Genomic DNA, 15,302 nt, shown 5'->3' with positions numbered 1-15,302 from the left:
TAGCACATATCTGGGGCATCCATCCTTTACCATAAGACTTATTACTGTATCTATGGTAAGTGTGTGGTCACAGACTTGTCTATTATTCATAAAGCCCAATTGCTCAGAAGATATAATATATGGTAAAACCTTTTTGATTCTGTAAGCTAAAACTGCTGATAGTATTTTTATATCTATATTGATAAGAGCTATTGTTCTATAATCATTTGGATTTATGGCATCTGAACTGGGTTTTGGTATAAGTATAGTTTTAGAACTGCTTTTGTACAAATCAGTGGTACCAAACTTTATTATGTAATTGTAAATTTTCAGCAAGATTAGTGCTATTAGCTACTTAAATGTCTTGTAAAGGTCTGCCACATAGCCATCTGGCCCTGGTCCTTTACCTAGCTTCAGCTTATCTATAGCTATTAAAATTTCCTCAACAGTTATTGGTGCTTTAAGATTATTTATTTGAGTATCATTCTATATAGGGAATTGTAGTCCTTCCATGAATTGATAGCAAAGTAACTCATTGGCCTGTTCTTGGGGCTCATATAGTTTTTTTGGTAGATCTCTTCAACCACTTGGATAATTTCATTGTCCGAATATAGGGTTTTACCATTATAATTCAGTTGCTTTATTTTAGAAGGGGGATTTTTTTTTATTTATGATTTTTGCGTACACTTCTGAGGGAGTTTGAGCCCACTCAGTGTATTTGTATAGAAACTTAAGTTCAATAAAGGAATATTGTTGTGTTTGAATTCATGTAATTGTTCCTGAAGGGCAACCATTTCATTTTCTAGTTCTTGAGAGTCCTTTATTTGTAGTTCTAGCGCTATACTTTTTAGTTTAGATTCTATTTTTGAAACTTCATCCCTATTTAGCTTTTTATATAGAGAGACTTTTTGGATTAATACTCCTCTGATTGTGACTTTGGTTGCTTCCCATTGGATATCATATGGTATGTCCGTTGCCTCCACATTTTTGTTAGTTTAGGTAAGGATATCATTAACTTCCTGAAAAACTTCTTTTTTCTTTATTAAATTAGGGTTTAAGGTCCAATTGGTTGAAATTTGGTGTTGCAGTTTAAACCTGTTCTCCTTTAGTGCAATGTTGATATTTGTATGGTCTGATAGGGTTCTGGGTTCACTGTTATAAGTATGTGAATTTACTGGTTGAAGCATCATTTCTATAGTTTTCAAAGGGGCCATATAGGTTAAAGTCTTCTATTAATTCAGATATTAATGTGGTCAGATGAATCGGTTGTTTGTTTTCTTTATTTGTTCTATCTAATTCTGGTTTAATTATAATATTCCAATCACCTCCTAAGATGTATAGATAGTTAGGAAAATTCTCTAGAAGAGTGTAAATCTCACATAGAAAAGCTACCAGATATATGCATGGGCCATATACATTCAACACTAAAAGGTTTTTTTTTATATAGAGAGAGTTCATAAATAAAATAGCATCATCTGCTATTAGGATCAAAATTACGTGTTAATATAGTGTCATTAAAAGAATCTTTAGCTATTATGGCCACTCCCCTAGATGCTGTGCAGTCTCCAGCAGCTGTTTGTTTCACCACTTTCTTTTTATATCTTTCTCCCATTGATCCTTCCTCATATGTGTTTCTTGAATGAAGGTTATCTTTGCCTTAGATTTATAAATCAAATGAAATAACTAGATTCCTTTTTTTCTTATTTTGGAGGCCCTTTACATTCCACGAATCAACAGAGATCATCTAAGAGACGTATCAACAGTTTATTGCTATAATAAGGGGACAGTTATAGCTTTTTTGTGTTGCCTTGGTGTTTTTGTTTAGGGTCCAAAATATAAAATATGTGTTGACAGCCCACTCTTTCAGACCACTCACTGTGCTTACCCACAAGTATCTTCTATCTGAAAGAGAAACAACTGAAACATTTAGAACTATAATACAAAAATATTTTAACATTCTAGGTCTCATCAGACTTACACCAACACACATGACCGCCTACCTGTCCCTTTAAGTGAATATTCACTTACATGGTTACTAACCACTAATTACATTGACCACTTTGAGCTTGAGTGCTGTGTACCATACCTTTATCTAGTTTAAGGTGTCTAGTAGTTTATGAAATTTTGAGTGTTGACTTTAAATAGGATGGCACAACAGTGTTTGACACAAACACTGGTAAAATTATGCATCACCATCCTTCTGTTATTTTACTCACACTACAAGTATTAAAGCCAGAGCAGTTTCCTATTTTTGAAGTAATCCTTGTTTACCTTTTTAAGCTGATCGACAAGCATACAGTTTTAAAACAAGCATGTAGTCCTTCTTAAAAGTGCATAGTTTAGTTAGGTACTTCTTTGCACATATATTTATAGAGAAGCTTCACCAACCCATTTTAACTAATAGGCTTCTTCATCCTGTAATTAGCCTTTAAAACAGCGGAGTACATACATGTTATTTAGCAACAACCATTTTGAATTGTGAGCTAGGAGCTCTATTTCTCAATGAGTGCTCCTCCAGCAAGTCTGACATTTTTTAACAGTGGCAATATTTTAAAAGCTTCCATTACCTTTATATACAATACAGCTCTTAATAGCTATAAGTATTTAACAATGAAACCATACAACCTTTCAACATAGCAGTATAACTCATTGAAGTATGCATCTCATAACCAACCCCCATCAAAGGTATACATCAGTCAGAAATAAATACAAACATAAACAGACAAGAGTCATTATGGCTTTTTGTTGTTCTTAATTAAGTCACTGAATGTCAATAGTCTTCCACTTCCAGTGACCACAGCATCGAAAAAGTTTAGAAAGGCTTATATTAACATCATGGGTATCTTTAAGCCTCCATTTGTTTGTAGCACCCTTACAGAATGTTGCTTATGGATATCACCAATTTAAATTAGAAGTCCAGATTAAAATACTGCAGTACTGGATAGACTGTGTTTACCTTCCGATCATTGTTGGAGAAGGTTTCTTCTTGCTTGTTGGTGTTTGAGGTACAGTTCCATTAGTTTCAAAAGCAGAGGATCTCATTCTTCAATGCTGTTTGCTGAAAATGGTTTTGCAGAGCTGTTTTGGACTTAAACAGATGCCATACAAAGAACTACAACCTCTATAACCAAGCTTTTCCTGTATTTCATCCAGATGCACTTCTGGGAGGTTTTAGGTCAGTTTACAGCATCATGGCTATATCCCTAGGTCTGGCTTTAGAACGCCAAGATGGGAATCGAAACGGCTTTCTGATAAGAAGGTAATTTGGAGATTTTACCTTATTATTTGTTTATAAGAATGGAATTAAATGTCAGTGAAGGATGATTCCTTCATATTTACATGTGTTTTTGTAGATAGGCTTGTTGCTTTAGGTTAGTTTGTTCGGGAGCTCCTTAAATGCTTTAAGGAAAGCTGATTTTGCTTCTCCAGTGTTTTTAACCATGTAATTAGTGCCATTAGATTGAAAATAGAGAGTCGCGTGGTATTTCATCTGGAATTTTATATTTCAGTTCACTAAAAAGACCCAGAAGGGTGATAGTGTTTGCTTTAGTTGTTTGATTGGCAACAGCAGATCATGAGCAATAGTTATCTTTCTTCCTTTCCAAATGATGGATTTCTTATTTTTTGCAGTTAGAATGATTGAGCATGTGAGGCATTCAGAATTCTTACATATATTTGTCTGGGGGCATCCGGAGTTTGGAATTTTCTTAGAGCACGATGTATTCTCTCTGTTTTGATTGACTGGGACAGTCCTTTGTTTCTAAAAAGGAGATTGAAAATTTCTTTAGCTATGTTAGTTAACTGTGATTGTTCATACTTTTCTGGGATGCCTCTAATTAGAACATTATTTTGTCTTGCTCTGGCTTCAAGGTCTATCAGATTTTGTTGCATTTCTTTGATAGAGATCTCAGTATTGGAGGTGGATTTCTGTATCTCATCTATTTTTATTTAATTACTCAGGATTTTTGCCTCATTTTTGTCCAGGCTGGTCAGGATTTGATCTAGATTGTCACCAAATGCTGTTAGTTTTGAAGAGAAGGTTTGTATTTCTGTTTGCAGAGGAAGCAATGCTGATTTTAATTCTTCCATAGCGAAGGATTGTTCAGTTTTGGATTTCTGTGGTTGCTTAGGAGTTTCAGCTTGTATTTTTGTGGTTTTCAGTCTTTTATGGTATCGAGTTGCCAGCCCGACACCAAACCTTCAGCGAAGGCATGCCCATTTGATGCATGTCTTTTGAATGCCCACTCGACCACGGGGAGGGCATGCAGACTCCACACAGAAGGCACTCCCAGCCCAAGCCGAGAATCGAACGGGAGAACCTCTTGCTGTGAGGCAACAACGCTACCAGCGTTTATACAATAACTCTTAGTTACACAATATTTATATATTTACAAGTATTTACAAGTGTGTGTGTGTGTGTGTATGTGTATATATATATATATATATATATATATATATATGTGTGTGTGTGTGTGTGTGTGTGTGTGTGTGTGTGTGTGTGTGTGTGTGTGTATGTGTGTATGTGTGTACACAAATCTAGTTATACAGTCATATTATATTTTCATCCCTATTAGACCCCACTCCTTTTTCCATAACTACCATCTGATTTTACTTAAAATTGATGGTAAAATCCATTTACCATTAAACATAATTTAATTAATTCTTTCATTTCCTATAACCCATATAACATATAATAACTTTTATCTATTATTTTAGTATATTATTTACTTCTATTCTAGTGATATCCATATTTAATCATATCCATGCGTATTTTATCTGCTTCTTTTATATCTTCAAAAATGCATAAAATAGTTTTACTGTATTTCTACATAATACTGATATTCCAGAACATCTCTCATTTCCTAAATTCCAAAGTAACTTTCCTCCCTATATTTTATTCTGTTTGTAACATTTCTTCATTTTTTCAAAAATCGTGTCTTTTAGAATAACTACAGCTACAGTCACATGTATTACACCACTCCAAAATTCCTATTCTTTTTACTATATTCTTAATGCTATTCATTCTTCTTACAATATTCTTAATACTATGCACATTTACATAAAGCCCTCTAAAATTTTCATTTTCCTTAGATTCATTGTTTCATAAGTTTATAGCTAATTATTAGGCTGGCTTTTGCAATAGACCATTCTAAGTCTAGCCAATTCCTTCCCAAAGGTGAAAATCAAGCATTGTACTTTACATCCTTAAGTCAAGGACCTTGATCATTACACCAAGCCCCAATCATTAGTGGCACATATTTTTTTCTTCCATTTCCTTTCTTTTTCTTTTGTACTTACAACCTTTAAATTTTCTTTTTCTGTCTTTTACAATTTATCAACAATATCATTTTTTTCCCTTTTGCTACCTCCAAATTGATGTCTTCATCACTTATTTCAGAACCTTCATCTATGTCCTCTTTGTTATTTTTTTTATCTAATTCTTCTTCTATTTCTACATCTAAAATTTATTCTCTTTTTTCATTTTCTTCTCTTTATTTCTCTTTTTCCTTACTCTTATTTTCATTTTTGCAATCCATCCATAAATGTCCAATTTTGTTACATTTAGAACAGGCTAAAATCATGTCCAAATGCAAACAAACCTACCACAAGGTAACTAGATTTGCAACCAACTCTCGTAACAGCTCTCACCACTGCCTTGCACTTACTCTAAAATGGCCAGAATTCCCTCAACAACTCTTACTTACACAGTTACAAATCACGCAAGGAATAGTATATAAACCATCCACCTGTCCAGCCCTCTCCTCTCTGATATCCTCTTATATCCTTACATGCACCATCTGCACCTCCAACCAATTACTCCTGGATATCTACCAACTGAAAAAATCCTCCATAGCCCAAGCTTGGAACAAACTCCCAATCTACATAAGATGTATTCCTCACCCTAAACACTTCAAAAAGGAACTAAAACTTCACCTACTTAACACTAAGACTTGTCCCTATCAGACCCCTACCTGATCCACTACACTACTATAAGATTTTTACCTTTTTCTTCACAGAATTTTTATTCTACAATTACCTCCTAAATTTATTTATTTTTTATTTTTCTCCCCTGAACTTTAGTACCTCTCTGAGTACAAACCCTTAGGATATACTGCTATATCACATATATGTAGGTATATACTATTGTCTATCTACAAACTCCTCTTGCCTATGCAATAACAAAACAAAGTTATTATTTTGTTTTTTATTATTTCATGCTCCTGTACTATACTTCTTTGTGTATTTCTTGAACTTATATATTATAATTCTCTGTATTTCTGGAACTTATGTAAAATGTACTTGCAATAATTGTTTACTGTAAAGTGTCTTTATCGGAGATTTTCTCCTCAGGTCTCCACTGAAGCCCAGCTGGACTAACTCGATTAACAAATGTCAAATAAATAAATAAATAAATAAATTTCAAGTCACATTTTTGCATCATGTCTCATTTCCCCAGACATATAACATTTTCTTTTGTCACAGTTACTTATCAAACATTTCTTCTTTTCCACAAAAAAAAAAAAAAAAATGCTTTGCATTCTCCCCAGTATTTTACAATACCCCTATTCCCGTCCACATTTATCATGCTTGATATATGTATATTTTTTGTCTTTCTATTTTTAACACAATATTACAATCCCAGTCACCAGTTCATAAACACCTTTTGTTGTAAACTTTTACAGTGTACAGTACTTCTTTATATAAAGCTTTCAAATGTCCTTTCAGAGACTCTCTTCCTACCTCTGTTTGAAATTGTACATGAAATTTTCTTTTTTTCCCTTTAAATGTTTATGACATAAGGATTCCATGGGTTGCAGTCATTTTTTTCATATTTTCTAAGAAAAGTTTCCATTGAAAAGCAATCTCAAATATAATCTCACAAGATGTATTTCACTCTTACTTCATGTGCTTTTATACCCAAAAGGAGCTATTAAATTGTTCCACACAACATACCTATCCATTTCTTTGATTCTTTACTTTAAATCCTTTCCATGTACATCTGTTTTTCATTTTCTTCTGCCTTCACTTCTGCTCTTCCACTTTTGCCTTCTTTTACTTTCTCTGCATATGTTTTCTTTTCCATCTCACCAGTATTTTTCTTCTTCTAAATGAGCTCTCTTCATGACTATGTCCAAGACCCTAATCCCATGTCCTACCACATTTGGGTATGAACACCTCAATCACTGATGGAGCAGTGGCACTATGGAAGCAGGATCTGGCACAGCCATGTTGGCTAAGACCAAAGGATGTTGCAGCTCTACAGGCATGTGGATGCTGACTCTCCCCCATATCCAGTGTGTCACTCATCCTATTCAAAGAGTCACCCACATTGTTGAAGCAGTCAAGTATGTCAAAATGCTCCACATTTAGGACTCACAATATCTCTTCCAAGGACCTAATGGAATATGCTTGCTCCTCCATCACAGCCCTATAAATATGTCTGGTGACAGATAATGACACACCAGCATCCAGAGGAAGGTGGACAGTAGGTATCCCCTGAGCACCTCTAGCAGCCCTTTTGTGTGGTACCATGCCCTCAAGTTGGTTACTGGCAGACTCAACCAGCTCTGAAACTGGAGTAGCCACTCTGTCCCCGATCAACTGTGTCACTCTCAACATGTCCCATATCTGAGGGCTCAGTGGAATGGGTATACATAGGCATACTGAATGTGTCTGAAATAAGGTCAGGGGATGTGTGAGCCACAACCTCAGTGTCAGACTGAACCTCTCCACTCTCAACTGTGCCTCTATATCACCACCATCATCATCAGAGCCTACTGATACTCTGACATCAGGTGGTATGAGCTGGTCCAAAATGGGCTGAAATATTGCTAAGGCTAGACCTGGCTTCATCATTATGTTTATATTGAGTAGATTCAGCCATCTGAGCACTGTGAAGAAGAAAATGAGGTGTTAAATCATTAGCATTCCTAAATACCAAAATTCTCACTTGGTGCAGAGGATGTAAATATGATTGCATGAGGACAGGCTAGGACTGCAGGGAGGAACAATGATATCTGTCATCCGCTAATGGTTTGCAAGCATGCTTCTCAACCTCCTAAAGCAAGAAATCTGGACAATGTCTAAAATAATGGGGAGGGGGCAAAGGCCCAAATTTAGGGACAGATTTTAAATATTGCCCTTATAAACTTGTAAAGTTGTTAGACTAGCAGAATTTGTGTTATCATGCATTTACTTAAGGATATGAAGTTTGAAACTGAAATGTATGTCCCTATCTAGCGATTTCAATCCTCAATTATTTGCTTGAAAAACACAAATTTTATGAGGAACAGAACAAAAATATGAGTAAAAAAAATCTGGACATTCTGAGAAAATCTGGACAGTTGAGAGATATGTTTGCAAGTGCTAATGATTACTTTGAGTACAGCAACAAGCAATAGTCAGGAGACTCCACGCTGAAGTGGCTGCATCATGGAGACTAGAGTTCAAAAAAGTGTGGCAGGACATTGAGAACAACCTAAACTACACTAATATTGTTTTAATAACAGCACACTCTCTATCCTCTGATTTACAATTGTTCTACAATGCTAATCAGCTACATTTCACATTGAAACAAAAAAGCAAAGAAAGGCACAAGACATCGCATTTCTGTTAGTTAAACAGAGAGAAGGGGGAGATACTCGAAAAAATAGAGAGAAGAAATAGCTGCAGTTGTTGCAACCTTACCTTACATCAGCCTGTATATGCTGTCACTGTCACATTCGTTTAGATATGTTCAAACAAATGAGAATGAAACATCTTCTGATCATTCCTCTGGTAGAGCTGCAAGTTGATGGTCTGCTAAGTCAGATTTGCATGGAATGTAAATTTTCTGATTGCTACTCTTAGCCTGTGTTAATGGCAAAGAGGGATATGAAGCAAGTTTGTATATTGTTATTGCATTGAACTAAGGGTTCAAATACAGACAGTGTGCTGTTTGAGAGAGTTAATGCATATTTCCTGAGCATGTCAGGAGGTTGTAAGACAGCCAAAGTAAGGAAACCTCCAGGTCCTGCTTTATCATTCCCGGTTGTCTTGCACTGTTTACATTTTTTTTTCTTTTACTGGGTTCATCATTTGTGTGTATTTGACAAAGCACACTTTGGACTGGCAGAGCTTCATAGTAGTGAATTTGAGTTCTCTGCTCAAGGTACAAACGAAGAAATTTAACTTGGAATGCCATCATTAGCGCATTTTAAAGTGGCAGAGGTGCTCTTTGATAATGGTCTCTGGAGAGCAGTAATTGAATAAATTCCACATCTTACCTAAGTATCACTGTAATACATGGTATAAATACAATGAGTTTAGATCAACAGGACAGATGATGCAGGATCTGAATCCAGCTTGCAGATATTTTTATTTTTAAATGGCTATAGAATAACTATATAATAATAATAATGCATAATTTAAAGTATGTGATGAATGTTCCATATCTTACCTGTAGTTCATGTGAGCTGAGGTTGCAAAGACGATGTGGCTGTTGTTGTCTAGTCACCTGTTGTCCTTAATAATAATAATAATATTAGTAGAAAGGGATGTTGTATCCTATGACAGGTTTTCTTATAACACAAAAAGGATTAGCAGGAATACTATGGACAGATGTCTCACATATGTTATATAAACTCTCAGAATCATAGCTCATCCCATTAAGAAGTACTTGTTAATGGCATGCTTTGTGTCCTAATTGTATGTAGTCTGCCAAGCATGATCTCTTTTCATAGTCTGTATGTCCCCTTTCTCAGCCATTGACAGTATATGACATGCTGATGATTTGCTAAGCAGATATGAAAATGCCACATGTGTCTTGGCAATGGTGTAACTTGGCAGAGCACAAACAGGACCTCCAGTGGAAGGAAAAATAAGAAAAAAATAATTTCCTTATTCCATTGCACAGTTTTACTGAGAGAGTAAAGTGGACTTAATATCTACTTTTTCCTGTTGCACAACTGTGAATGAGGAACACAAAAAAAAATTGCCAGTATGAATAAATATCTGAGAATAATGAAAATGCAGGATTGGGAGGTTTCCTTACTGTGGCTGCCTTACAACCTGATCATATACTGAAAAATCCACTTGCATATCTATGATTGGCACAATACTTAGTTAAAGTCATCTAGACTCCTCACATAGCCCAGCTATGTGTTTAGGACAGTATGAATTGTGAAGTATGCATCTATCATACCCTGGCCTGTATTACTCAGCTCATGATAGTCTACCCATTAGAAATATATTTGCAAACACCAGTACTGCCTCTTTGGTGCTGCTGTAGCGTTGTCACCTCACAGTAAGATGCTGTCTGGTTAGATTCTCAGCTAGAGCATCTTCTGCGTGGAGACATGCGTGACTGGGTGTACCTTTGTTGAAGGTTGTGCATCAGGGCTGGCAATTCAGCATGTAAAAATCCACTGCCAATCATTAGCAGACCAGAGTTCCACTGTGGCGACCCCTAACTGGGAAAAGCTGAAAGACACAAACTACTGCCTCTTTAATGGAAATTCAATTCTCAGGACTTCTTAAATTCAATCACATACAGGCCTATCCGAAGCATATCTCCATTTATACCTAATCCAGTATATCTGTAATTACCATAGCTAAAAAAAAAGCTCACCTGTAGCACTGAGAAATAATAACCTGGCTTGAAATGTATACATTCTTAATTCCATAGATTCCCACCGTGTACAACTAACTTTCTTTTACAGTGTGCAGGTCCCAACAGATTATGTCCCAAGTCATCCTGCTTAACTTTTCAAACACCAAGGATACAATCCAAGCCATTACGTCTGTCAGCATTCACTGCTAGAAGAAGTGCGAATAGGATGAGCATCACACAAATCTCACTGCCATGTTTCACACCTTCATTGCTGTTTGATACAATCCCTGCCTGTTTGTCTGGCAATGGATGTCCCTGCTTTCCACTTTGCAAATGCTGTTGGCATTGGGTGTTTGTATTTGAGCACTGTCTGTTAAAGGCAAGACTGAAATTTAGCACCAGTTCAGACATAGAGTTGTTGGTTGAATTCTACAGACATGGCTAGTGGGGGAGATGATGGCACTAAATTTAGACAAACCTAGGTGAGGTGTTGAGGAGTCCGGGATTTTTGTGGCACTCCTCTTGAAGCGCTATAGCCAGAGGCTGCTGCAGGGTGACTACACTGGGTCTCAATATAAGACTGAGGCTTGGGACAGTTTAACCAAAGGTGTCTCCAGTGCAACTGGTATCTCATGCACTGGGGTGCAATTGCATCACCACTACAGTGACCTGACATGGTGCAAGTAGGACTTCCTTAGCTGATGGGAGGATGAGTTAAGAAATGCTGACACCCCTCAGCTGTGTGAGTATACTGTCCCATCACCATTCAATTATACAGAATGTACTAGACAGATAGTACTTATTATGCTTTCATGTGTCTTCTTCTTTTCTACTATACAGCTGCTAAAGACATTGCAGCAAACAGGGAAACACACAAAGAGAGGTTAAATCACCTCACAGAGCTATGGAGCATGGATGCATCAGGACGTACTGTATGCCTAATATCTATTGTGATTCTATACAATATGGCAAGAGTCAGATAAACACCAGTATTCTTGATATCATAGCAGTGCAATTCATTGATGGTACAACAGAGTAAGACCATTCCATCATACCTGGATTTGGCAAAGGTTTACACACTAGATAGTCATATGTATATGTATGGAAATAATAAAGTCATGTGACATGCCATGGATTGAATTCTCTCTCTCTTTTTTTATATTTTATATGACTTAAAATTGTTCAGTTGTCACACATTTCTGCTTAAAAACATGACATTCATCACAGGGAAGTAGACTGACTACTGCTGATTATCCTGTCATCCCTCCACAGGTTGCAGCACTGACACCCATTACTTCAGGGTCACAACCTGTCAGTGCTGCCTCCCCAACCTCTGCCTTACCTGCTCCATCTGTGTTAGGTAGCTCTGTCCTAGCTGCAGGTACCCTCCAGGAGTAGTATTGGAGGTGGTGATTTTGTGACTCAGCAAGATCTGTCAGGGCTGGTGGAGGGTGTCATGGAAAGGAGCCTCAGTGCCAAATCAATTGTGTAGAAAAGGTGTTCCATCATGTTACCAAGATGATGCCCTGCTAAGCACTGCCTAAGAAAACTGAGACAGGAGATGGTGACGACAGTCTTAAGAGTAAGGACTAGATTTTCACTGCTCCTATGCTTGACATGGATGTGTTTATGATGTTCCCTCCTTTTTCCCAATCATGGTGTCCCCCAACATTTTGTGTCTCTCCCAGCCTTGTCTGTTTTATTTGTTCTGTATTTTTGCACCTGCTCCTCCCTAAGCTTCCCACCTGACCCTCACATTCTAAACTCCTTCCACAACTTTCCTCTCTCTTTAAAAGTAAAAAAATGTAAAAAAACGGGCACCTGTCCAGCAAGAAAATAACGATCCACACATAGTTCTCTACTTCACCTGTGTGTCTTTTTGACACACTTGATTTGGTACAAATTGCTGCACAAAATTATTTTGTGGTCTCCTACGCTTGGTAAGGTGAAGTTCCAATTTAGCAAATTCTGTCTACATTTCTGCATTTATGCTGTGAAGAAGTGGATAGCTATAGTTCTCTCCAACTACCTTACTACCTTCCTGCAAATTCCTCTTTTCTTTCCCCTATGTCCTCCCCTCTGCTTCCCCCACCACACACACACACACACACACACACACACACACACACACACACACAATTTCACCACTTTCCCATCAGCCCCTTTTTCACATTTAATCTAGTCAAAAAAATAGAATCACACACAACACACATGGCCAGAAATGGCCCATAAGAAAGCCTGCACTTATCTTTTCTCTCAGCATTTGTGCAGTTGTTTGAATTGTGCATCAAAACCAAGTGATGGTGAATGGCTGTTTGTGTCCTGTGGTAAAAACTTGTCAGTTGTTGCCATTACCCAAAGTAATCTGGTTATCCTTCTGCAAAGGTGCTTAAACAGGGTTCTTATCACGTCATCAAACTTTTACAAGTTCAAACCAAATATGGTCTCGACCATATGTTCGAATTTGTAAAAGTTCGAGTGTGTGAATAGAAATCTCCATAGGCGGAGGTTTCCATTCACTTCAATGTGGTGTGATCTCGGAGTTGGTATATTTAAGTAGTGGGGGGGGGGGTGCAGGGGGGCTTGCCCCCTTGCTTACAACAGTTTATTTTGTTGTCTGTTGTGTTTCTTTTTTTTAGGTAGTCAAAGTTATGTAACTTCCAACATAATGGTTCGACCAATAGGTGATCGAAGTGATGTAACTTCGACTATGTGATATAGACCCGCTTAAACATGCTGCATTATCAGAATACAGAATAATGGCACAGTAAAGGAAATAATTAGCAACAATTACTCTAACAGATCTTTGAGAATTGAATGTAGCCAGGTGCAACTTCCTCTAAAAGTGCTAACATAAATCAGTTGCATGAAGATTCATTGTTGACCATAGCACCAAGGTTCGATTCCAGATGTATGCCACATTATTTCTTGCTGTGATGTTGCACTTCTGTGATATGTTTCATGACACATATCTAACTTTTATATCCAGTTAAGCATTTACCAAAACATCCATGACCACAATGAATATGTAGTAAACCAGCCCTATTCTACTCATCTCTTCATCAGGTTTTGCTTCTTGATCCCCAGATCCATGACTTACTGGTTCACGAGCATGGCAAATGAATACTGATGACACACCTGAAAGATGTGCATTAATGACCCATAACACCATCCTACTTTCAGATGTGTCTGTGTATCTGTCTCTGTCTTCACCCCTTCCATCCCATCCCCTATTCATTAGGCTGATAGATATAATTGTGATGTTATGGCATTTTCAGACTGCCATTACTGTGCTCAAGAATAATACCTACATCTTTCATTGGCTGAGTTGATTTTCACTGGCCCTTTAAAGGTGTGATTTTGAGAGGTGTAAAGTAGGACTTCTTGGGTGGGCTGCTGAGATAGTGATCACATCAGTAAAGTTAATTTTTCACCTTGACAATGTTTCAAATCCAGTATTAGGTGAAACTCTTGTTGCCTGTTTTTATGTGTCTTTCCTGAGAATGTGCTGCCTATGTATCCGTCGAAGCTTCTTCTGTTTTATCAGTTATAGCCCTCAACATTTGCTCAATGTCTGGCAACAAGTAACTGTAGAATGTGATACCAAATGGCATTTCAAGTGTTATTGCAAAATGCGTTTTTGTCTTAAACATCATTGTACACCAAATTAACTTGTGATTTCCCTTAAAGCATATCTCATATGTAGTAGGTATAAAAGGTTATTTCAGTAGCTATTACTGACAAAATTTGGTCACACAACATATTTATGTTATTCATTCCTATGCATTCTTAAAGTATTTATAACAATTTATTATAATAAACACATCCTGACACCCTTTGTAATATGATCTGCATACTGGAGTTGAACCCTTCTTCAACTGTGCTTTTTCATTTAGCTTAGTGAAGTTATGCCTTGTGCCAAAGAGAAAGCTACATTAACAGAAATTCTCAGATAAGCACTGTCCAGAGTAGTTTTGGCTGTTCATTGGCACTAAGCCTGTTTGTGCCATAGAAGTCAAACCAAATTACAGTTTTTCACTTTTTCCTTAAGCAGAGAACTCTGTTTGCTTATAGCCTAACATCACAAAATTGGGGAAACTAGCACAGCAATTCATTCGTGAATTGAGCTTTAGCCCTAACATGGAAATGTATAACACAACATGCAGATCATCCCCACTGCCTATTGGAGCATTGCTAATCCAGGTTGCCTGTTGCTAAGCAAAGCCACAGGATAGGGGTGTGGAAGTAGCTATAGCTTCATAGGTTCATAGGTTCATAGGTTCATACTAGGCTATCTGCCCTGGGGCAATTATAAGCCTAGCCTGATTCTGTATGGCTTACGCCACCCCTTGATTTGAGTATACTGTGCCCTTTTTAAGGTTTAGTTTACTGTGCCACTGTCTAATAGTGACACGGGAGTAATCCCTGGGACAAACCTATGATCCTCCATCCACTTATCGAGATTCTTCTTGAAGAGATTCAGTGAGGTGCTCTGCCTCACATGAACTGGAATTCTATTCCAGAGTGAAGGGAGCCTCTGGGTTATGAACCTGTCCCTCCAGCAAGTTCTATTTATTTCTGTGCCGAGGTTCAAGTCCCTCGAGCGTGTGGCTCTAAGGGATTTAGATTTACTGAGGTGGAGCATGTCCATTAATTCTGGATTTGACATAGCTTTGTATGTCAGGCATAGATTGCCTCGAAGTAGGCGGTATGCAACTGAGCAGAGCTGGAG

The sequence above is a fragment of the Protopterus annectens genome, chromosome 5.part0 (assembly GCF_019279795.1).
Source record: "Protopterus annectens isolate FY-2018-M chromosome 5.part0, PAN1.0, whole genome shotgun sequence".
NCBI lineage: Eukaryota > Metazoa > Chordata > Ceratodontiformes > Protopteridae > Protopterus > Protopterus annectens.
The sequence above is the reverse complement of the archived record's forward strand: the minus strand, read 5'-3'. Positions refer to the sequence as shown.